General features: G+C 39.1%; 1 long non-coding RNA gene across 1 annotated transcript; it reads right to left on the reverse strand.

Moving 5' to 3' along the window:
- Positions 1-6949: 6949 nt before the first annotated feature.
- On the reverse strand, positions 6950-8812 carry LOC138050532 (uncharacterized). The gene is made up of 2 exons (XR_011132644.1): positions 8697-8812; positions 6950-7442 (listed from the first exon to the last, which is right to left on the reverse strand). It is a non-coding gene; the product is annotated as an uncharacterized lncRNA (long non-coding RNA).
- Between the last annotated feature and the right edge of the window lie 740 nt (positions 8813-9552).

A 9552-nucleotide genomic window follows, 5' to 3' on the forward strand; every position in this document is an offset into this window, starting at 1 on the left:
CAAAAATACAAAAATAATGCTTGCGTCATCAGCTTTTAGACGCAGGCAATGAGATTATTTCGAACGCAAAAATTGCATCGGCTCCACACAAGCTAAAACTTTGAGTCACAAGGCACCTTAAAAGACAAATATTCGTGTATGAAATCAATGGTTATAAATTAAAATGAAGACTATTGATTCCAACTCCTCAAAAATATTCTATCCCTTTTGACAATACATCTATTCAGCCACAAATTCAGTTTCAAAAAACAAATTGTATAACTATATACTTGTTCAATGAATTATACCGTTCAGTATATCACTGCAGCTTACTCGGCTATATAATAGGTTTGCTGATATTCTGGTCAATATCTGGAGTTTCTTGCAACACCGCTGCAACTCCGTTTTCAGTGGTTATTGGTCTTATGGCTTCTGAACTGTATCGATGACCGTACCATAGTGACTCATATAAGTAGATAAGAACACCAGCAAGGTGACAAAAATAAAAAAACCGTGAACGTCAAGAGATTATTTCAGTTATAATTGCTGGAGGGAGAAAGTTCTTAGTCCTAAAGAGATGCAAAAAAGCGAAATTACTCAGTTTTTCGTTTGACCTACAAGCGAAAACTGAATTCAGTTGAACGCTCCTTTTGTGACTGCTAGCGAGACAAGGACATGTTGCTAGAGAAAGGTAGACGAGTTGCAAGGGCTCAAATATAATCTAACTTACGTTAACTGACGGTGCTAGTTAAGATGTTTAATGTTCTAGACGTTTTCGAGGGATGGGATGTGTTAACTGATTATGTAACAGGATGTTAACATTTCTCCATTATCATTCTACAGGCAGAAGTCTCGAACGCTGTCATCCCTTCCTTGACCGTTGGTTAAAGAAATTAGCGATCTAAATTATAATACAGGTCCCGTGAAATAAAGGCTCCCCAATAAAACTGGGTCCAATGCAACACCTCTGATTGATCTACAAACAGGTCAGCCGCGCGAGGATTTCATCATGTAGAATGCATTGAAAATGGATATCATGGCCATCGTAGCGAAAACATGATCTAGCAGGGGTCGTACCAAAAAGAGTTAAACTAGTAATAGCTATCGCTAGGTGCCAACGAGACAGTCAATGTAATACATAGTTTGCAGATTAGTATCACAGTTCCAAAATACCCAACAGTAGTTGTATTTGTTTTTTTATTCAAAAGCACTGCAACTCAACTTACCTCGTTAACAATAACTTAACAATTATTGGATGAGGTTGAGCATGTTCGCGATAATTATCAAGGCCAAAGTTTGTGTTAAACCGAATTCAATAATTGTTTTATTATGCATATTCCTGAGCTGAGCTCCGCCATGACAAAACTGATCAAACTGCTGGTTATTGTGTTAGGTGACGTCACTTCTGCGTGCATAAAACTATTGTCTGTAGGTATGACGTCAATTCTACATATATAAAATCTATTGTTTGTAGGTATGACGTAAGAGAAACAGAGCAAGCAAGAATTAGCTGCGTGCTTATAGCCAATCAAAATCGAGCTGGTGACACCAATGTATTATAATACAATATCAATAGAAATTGCACACTTTGTATCTCAGACAACAATGTAAATGTCAACGTGTTCTGCAATAATATGGAAAGCACTGCTGTACTTTTTGAACGGCCGTAATTTTAATAGGAATGTACAATAATTAGGCCACGTACAAAATCGCCAAAGTGTTTTCAGACTTTTTAGAGTGAAACATATAATGGGAGGGGTGGCGAATGGTACTTCCAAAATCTTGGGTCTCGCAAACCGTTCATCAGATCTCGACAGCGTTTGCGACGAGTCTCGAAATCTCGTTTAGAGTGCATTTATTTTAGTCTCGAAATCTTGCATTCTTTCCCCAAGGTCTCGAAGTCTCGGATTTGTTCTCATAGCCGAGGGGCTCGGTCAAAAGGTAGCTTAGTCTTAACACTTATTCTTATCTGCAAATTCCGCTGACAGGGATATATAGATTACTTCATGTTTGGTAAGTGTGTACGATTTTTATTCACGAGTTGTGAAGGATCGCGTAAACTAACGAGCGAGCGAAGCGAGCGAGTGAGTTTAACGATCCTTCAAAACGAGTGAGTAATAAAAAGCGTACAAATGAGCAAACCATGAAGTAATTTGTTCATTATATAAGTGCAGAGATCATATACTTAACGAGGTAAGTGTTACCGTGGCATTTTTTATTTTTGTCCATTTCTTTGCCGTCGTCTGCAAAACAACGTGAAATAGCCAAATTTGAGGTTTTGTGAAGAGCGTCAGCACTTGAGGATATTTTCATTTTCTCCCCTGAACTTGAAGCGCCGTTCCGACCAGTGTCATTTTTGAGGAACTACCACACCCTTTTCATAATAAAAGGTCGAGAAATGATTACAATAACGCAAGTTTATATTTTGAGATGACGTTCTCCTTGCCGTCTCCGTCGTCTTTGCTTAGGTTGACCCAGGGCGGCGAAGTCGTCGTGGCAAGAAAGAAAAACGTTTTTATTTTTCGCATCTTCTTAAGTACAACTGAGCGTTTTTGACACAAAGATGTGTAAAAAAATAATGTAGTTAGTGTTTCGGCAGCGTGCTGAAGTGTGTTTGCGGCACATCATTGTGTTTCTCCACACACTTTACGCGTGTTATTTTGAGGAGACGAATTTGCGTGTCTTGATAACATCTTACTTAAGAGTGACCTTCATCATATTAAAGGTTATATTAACATTTTAAAGATGAGAGTATACCGTATTTATTCGATTAAGCGCCCAACCTCGAATAAGCGCCCACCTCAAATAAGCGCTCACCCTGACGGTAGAAAAAGTTAGTAAGCGCCCAGCCTCGAATACGCGTCTACCCCCAAGGACAAGGACAACCTGACATCCATCCAGAAAGCCCTAACAGCTTCTCGCCCGACTGACCCATTTTCTGACGTTACGCTGTCGGATATCGAGTAGGTAGCACCAGATAGTTCACGATGACATTGAAGTTTATTGAGAATTATGATAGCTAAAGAGACTTCTGCGAAGACCGAACAATGAGTTGTTACACCTGGGGATACGTAAACCGAACAATGAACAGCTTCATAGCTCAGTTGGTTAGAGCGTCGCACCGGAATCGCGAGGTCACGGGTTCAAACCCCGTTGAAGTCCTGAATTTTTCAGGCTTCTCCACGCAATTGCAAAAATTGCGCTTATAACTGCGAAGATCATAGCTTCACTTGATTTCATATCCGCAGTTCATATATGATTCATTTCATATACCATTTCATCATTGATTCATTCCTCACGGGACCATTAGAACCTACAAATGACCAGCTCCCAACGTCAGTGGCTTCATAGCTCAGTTGGTTAGAGCGTCGCACCGGAATCGCGAGGTCACGGGTTCAAACCCCGTTGAAGTCCTGAATTTTTCAGGCTTCTCCACGCAATTGCAAAAATTGCGCTGATAACTGCGAAGATCATAGCTTCACTTGATTTCATATCCGCAGTTCATATATGATTCATTTCATATACCATTTCATCATTGATTCATTCCTCACGGGACCATTAGAACCTACAAATGACCAGCTCCTAACGTCAGTGGCTTCATAGCTCAGTTGGTTAGAGCGTCGCACCGGAATCGCGAGGTCACGGGTTCAAGCCCCGCTGAAGTCCTGAATTTTTCAGGCTTCTCCACGCAATTGCAAAAATTGCGCTTATAACTGCGAAGATCATAGCTTCGCTTGAGTTACAATTTATACGCTTTAATATTTTGTCTTGTTTTGTTACAAAATGGAAGTTTTACTTACTGAAAATGGTGAGCATTTAATAAACGCCCAGCCTCGAATAAGCGTCCACCTCGAATAAGCGCCCACCCTGAAAGTCCAAAAATTAAATAAGCGCCCTGGGCGCTTAATCGAATAAATACGTAAACAAATAAACGAGTTGAAAAAATCATCCATTCCTGGATATCGGATCATTTGAGATTTATGTTCAAACGAGCACGTTTAGTATATACCGAGTACGACCAAACAATCGTACACGATCACACTACAACCGAGAACGGTGTTCGGGTGCGCCTCGGTTTAAACAGTGAGGTTAAAGTGATGTGATAGGTCTTTGACCTTTAGAGTTTGGCTCTAAAAAGTATGTCTCCCAGGGATTTTCCTCTTTTGTAGGAGATGAGAGGTGGTTCTTTGTATCTTTCTCTCAGCAATGGTTGATTTTCGATTAAATCTCTTTGAAGGTTAGGCACTGATGGATTGTACTGTGTTACAAAAGGCATTAATCCGTTTTGAACTTTTTGTGGTTTTTGTTTAAGTGCCGACTTTCTTTCTGTAAATATGACTTCTGCGAGGACTTTGTTTACCAGATTATCTGGATAGCCCCGGACACGCAAGTTGGATCTGAAAATTTTCACGCTTTCTTCAAATGTTGCCTTTAAAGAGTTGGTTCTAAGAAGCCTAAGGACTTGGCTTTTGATAAATCCCTTTTTCACGCCCAGAGCGTGACAGGAAGAAAAATGCGTGTATTGAAATGTCTCAGTCAGTTTAAAAAGCGTGCGGATGTTAAAGATTGAATCTTTGTAAAATCTCTCGCCTTTAAAGATAGTAGTGTCTAGGAAGTTTGTTTCCGATTTTGCGTTTTTCATTCTCCCTCCCTTTAACTGAAGAGTCAGTAAATACACAGGGATAAGATTCACTTTCTTTCTTTTGTAAAACTCTCATCATTTCTTCCACTTTTTTGATTTTGTTTCTTAGCTCTGTAGCTAAAAGTAGTACATTCTCAGTGCGGCTTTCTTTTTCCGGTCATGGCCGGTTCTTAATTAGATCAGGATTGTTCGTTTTCTTTCCTCTTGTTACGTTTGGTCTTTGCTCCAATTGTTTGAGCTTGATTTTGTTGCTTTCTGCTCGTCTGTATGGGTAGCGTGTCAACGCGTTGATATGTGTGCTTTGAGTTTCTTAATAGACGCTTCAGATTTCTCTATTTTCTTTTCCAGAGTGGAGGCGCTGTATCAGTTATAGCGAGGCTTGTTGGGGATGTCTTTCCTTCCTTCTCGGTGGCGGCTCTTGCGGTCAGGCGACCGTTGGCCACTTTCAAAATCGCTATCTGATGCTAACAGCGTGTCCTCGTTATTGTCTTTGCTGCTTTCGCCTGATTTGGAAGGTCCCGGCACAAGCATGCCATCTTCGTCGAGTGTCTGCTTCATTCTCAAACATGACTCGAGTTTTGATTCTTTAGCGAATCTCCAAATTGTTAATATCTGCTTTCCTGCATATTCATAAACCGTGCAAAAATACTTTTAAGTTACTAGGCACCATCCTTAAAGTGGTACAATGAACATACTTTAAAATGCTGAATGCTAACCCAAACTCCCAATTTGAAATATTTTACAGAAATTTGTCTTCAAACCAACTACAAAAGTCTTTTGGTATCAGCGACAATCCCAAAGTGTACTATCTACTAGGAATCAGTTTCTTGAATGGTCTTCCTGAGCATGCAGTTCACCCTACCATTTTCGAATGCCCTGTGATTTCTCCTTTCCACCTTTTATTTCTGGTATTATCAGCTGTATTATTTTAAACTTCATTTGTATCTTCAAGTTCAAAAGCACTTAATTCGAAAAATAATTCTTTGTATTTTTAAAAATGCACGTTTAAACCATTTAAGTGTGGGAGTGAAAAAGTACTTGCCAAATTTTCCAATCAAATCACGCAAAAGTTGAGAGTTTTTTTTTTTTTTGCAAGAATTTGAAACATTGGATGAACGATTACAGTAGATGGTCATTAATGACAATCAAATTGATATTTTTGGGTGTTCCTTTTATGTGCGGCATTTGATGCCCAATATTAAAATTGTTGTGAATGTCATGATTGTTATATTCCTTAAAAGAAGACAGGAGAAACGATCACCCAATAAAGAAATGGTATTTTCACATATCTGACTTGATTTTCCTTGGTTTGCCTTAGATTAGTGAAAAAATTAGAACTTGGACAAACCAAAAAAATCACCTAACCAGTAACATTTTCCTAAAAGGTCGTAAAAAAGAGGTCGACACCAAAATGCAGCTGAAAAGTGGAGGATACCACTCTTCATCTACACTGAAATAAATATTTTTGCTTTAGTATAACACATAATAATGAAGAGTTACATTGTACCCGAGACCAAAAAGTTGATTATCATGAACGACTGGTAATCAGAACACATGAAAAGTTTCTATGCATCAGTATTAGTTGCTTTTAATTTAGCTTTTGTCGGCCATTTGTTCTCAGAGCTGAAAAAATATTTTCAGTTCCCTTTATTGCTGACGCGTTCCTTGACCATATTACGTACAGCAGGTCCTGGAATATGAACTGATAGCCTGTGTCCGACGAGCCAATGAAAATATGACATCCGCGTAGTTCTGTTTGTAATAATTAACAAATTATTCCATGAGCACGGGTTGGATATGAAACGGTAACCAGTCTCGTATCCAACAAGCGCGAATGGAATAATTGTTTTATTAAATGTTCATTAAATTTGGAATACTTGGAAACCTGAAAATTAGAGTGAATCCCTTTCCATCTGGGCCACACTTGAAGCAGTCAGTTTCCATATTAGGTCATATGGTAAATGAGCTGATAACAGAGATTGAATGAACCAATCAGAAAGCTAGAAACGCAATGTCCGAGGTCGAACATTTAATAATATTACTAATAATATTAATAAAATTGTACAACGTAATATTAATATTAAATAAACGAGTGTCGATATCAATCGATTAACCAAATGTAAAACGTAAATCTGGTGAAATTCAAAACGAGTGACAAATCGAGTAAACGTGTGGGGTTTCCCAGAACCGGTGAGTGACCCGTATTTTGTTCCACATCAAGCTACATCAACATTGGTATGGGGGAGAGCGAGGTCATTTCTGTGAGTGCATGGGAAATGCACTCACAAAACCTCTGAAGAGTTGAGCAAAAAAGGTTGGAGACAAAGATTTGCATTTAAAGAACTTTAATGATGATCATAGCCATCTCACTTGCCCCGTTTTAATTCTTAAGTACAAGCTAAACCTTAACGGTGAATTACAAAAGAGTCTTGACAAAAAGGCAACAATTATGATGGCTATCAATTTATCTTGTCTTTCGTTTATCACACGTTTCCAATAACTTTTTTTTAGTCTGTTTCTGGCGTTCATTTTCTCATCCTCGCAGAGGCACACTATCTTTCCACTTAAAGAGCAGCTCACTGAAGAACAGAACGTGACCTCCTCCCCCACATCCAAAGGTTGTTGGTGTTGTGTCTGAGGGTCTCCAGCATTTTAAAGTGTAACCCCATCCGAACCACCAAGTAATTTCACAGATGTTGTGCTCAGGGTCTTGCATAATCAACTCAATGGCTTTGTCGTACGCGTCTGATTGTGACATTAAATCTTGAGTGAAAAAGTGCTTTCCATTGTTAGGCCAGAATCCCTTTTGAGTTCCTCGGCTCTAGGTCAGTACACAAGTTCGTCGATTAGTCAATATTAGAGATTTGAGACTGGGATGAGCCCTTTATTCCCAAGTAAAAAAAAGTTTAATTTACTTTAACCATTTCACCGCATGTATACAATTCCAAGACACTGGCAACTATTTTGCCATGATTTCTTTCAATCGTAACAAAACGCAAACATTGGGCACGAACTCTCGTCTGATCTGGGATACATAGAAGAAAAAAATACAAAATGATTGAAATTTTGAAACGAGTTTTGTTTACGATTGTAGCATATGATTGATGGGGCTCTCCTCGGTAGAAAAAGCTGTTAAACTTTCGTTTCGTTAGCTCGAATTAGGAGTGGGTTATCGCTTCATTTTCTTATCCTGTGTTTACTTTATGTTACGTCAACTGCGAGCTTTACAAGCTGTCACCTTGGAAAAGCTGAACTCACCGGTTTTTTAACAAATTGGCTATTTGCATAATCAAAGAAGCTACCTTTTTTGGCGCAGTGAGAGTCAGTCGCCTAAGACTAGTACGAAACATCACAAACGTGCAACTAGCCTCGATTTCTGCTGCTCACTCAGGGTTCGGGTGATCCTCCGCGAGAAGAGACGGCTGGATGTGTGGACGATAGATTTTCGAAATCTAATCATGTTTATGCAAAGTTAATGGCTGCAGGGAAATGGAATTAGAAACCCCCAAAGCATTGATTTTAACGAACGGCAATTACATAACGAACGAACTTCACAGATGATGCGACCTTGAGTTTGTGCTTTAAATGGTTAATGCGAGTTTGAATTCAACCGGCGAATCATCAACAAACTCTTCAGCCTCTTCAGACTCATCGGCCCCGCTGATAGTGCCACAAATAAACTCAGAGGTAATTTCATTTGATCTTGAGGAATTTTCCTTGTTCTTACACTAGTAAAGTCTCAGGAGAAATCGGAATAGCAATGGATTAATTACAAGCTGTATTTTGTCCTTGTTCCGAACATTTTTAAGCTTTTTTCTGCCGGAGCCAAGAGCGCATGCAACAACTCAACAAAGTACATGAGAGGGCAGAAGAATCATTCCGAGATCTGGTTAGGATTTCGATGCCGGTTCAAGAATCAGGATTGCACACAGTTGTACTCCGGTTCCTTTCTCTTTGCGCATAAAGCTCTGACTTGGTTTGGAAGCAGAAATGCTAACAAACATTTGGGGAGACTGGTTGCTCCTACTGGGCAATTTAAATTTTAAAAAGATTATTAGGGATTTGAAGCACTTACTTCGTATAGGAAAATGAAGGACCCTTCCGCTCTCCATCGGATGCCAAATTACCTTGAGGAAAAAGACAACATCTACTTTCATTTATTCCCTGGCTAAAATGACAGCGAGGCTCTATGCATATATGCATTGCATTCTGGTAGCTATCATGAATCAAATGTCAAGTATATCATGCCATGTCCCTGAACATTACATCTTTCATTAGCCCACTTTGTTCTCCATCTAACATCTGCAACTTCTGAAAGTGATTTGTTCGTGTCTCAAGGGGTTATTTGCAAACTATCCGCAGATTTTGGCGATTTTAGGCGTCTTCGGGTTGGCAGAATTTTTTGAGAATTTGCCAGAATTCATTTAATCAAGAGCAATTAGTTATTTGTACAAATTAAACAAAGTTCCACGGATTTATTTTGTTATCATTCAACTGACACACGGACCGTTAACGATGCTGCTTCTACAATGAAAAATTCCCTGCGGTTTGGCAAAGCCATGCAATTAAGGCGTCTTACATTTCGTGTTCTTTGATTGACTTTGATCCTATGAGAGGCTATAGAAAATTCATTTGAGTATGTGAATGTTGATGTTTCAAAATCCGGTGGACGTATTTGTTAAATAATGAAAGTCCGCTCTATTGGGGCTGATAAGTCGATCTAATTTGCTGATGTAATCAGGGAGCAAAAAGGTGTAAGCTTTTAAATATTCTCGCATGCTGTTGGCAATTCTCTAAAATGTGACATTAGAAGGCCTGAACCTTGAAGGGACAATATACGAATTATTTCATTTGTCAGCGTAATCGAGGTCCCAAGCAAGGTATTTTTATACTCGCGAAGGACATGGCTGGTCCCTTATCATTACCTTAAT

Source organism: Montipora capricornis, chromosome 6, assembly GCF_036669925.1.
Source record: "Montipora capricornis isolate CH-2021 chromosome 6, ASM3666992v2, whole genome shotgun sequence".
NCBI lineage: Eukaryota > Metazoa > Cnidaria > Anthozoa > Scleractinia > Acroporidae > Montipora > Montipora capricornis.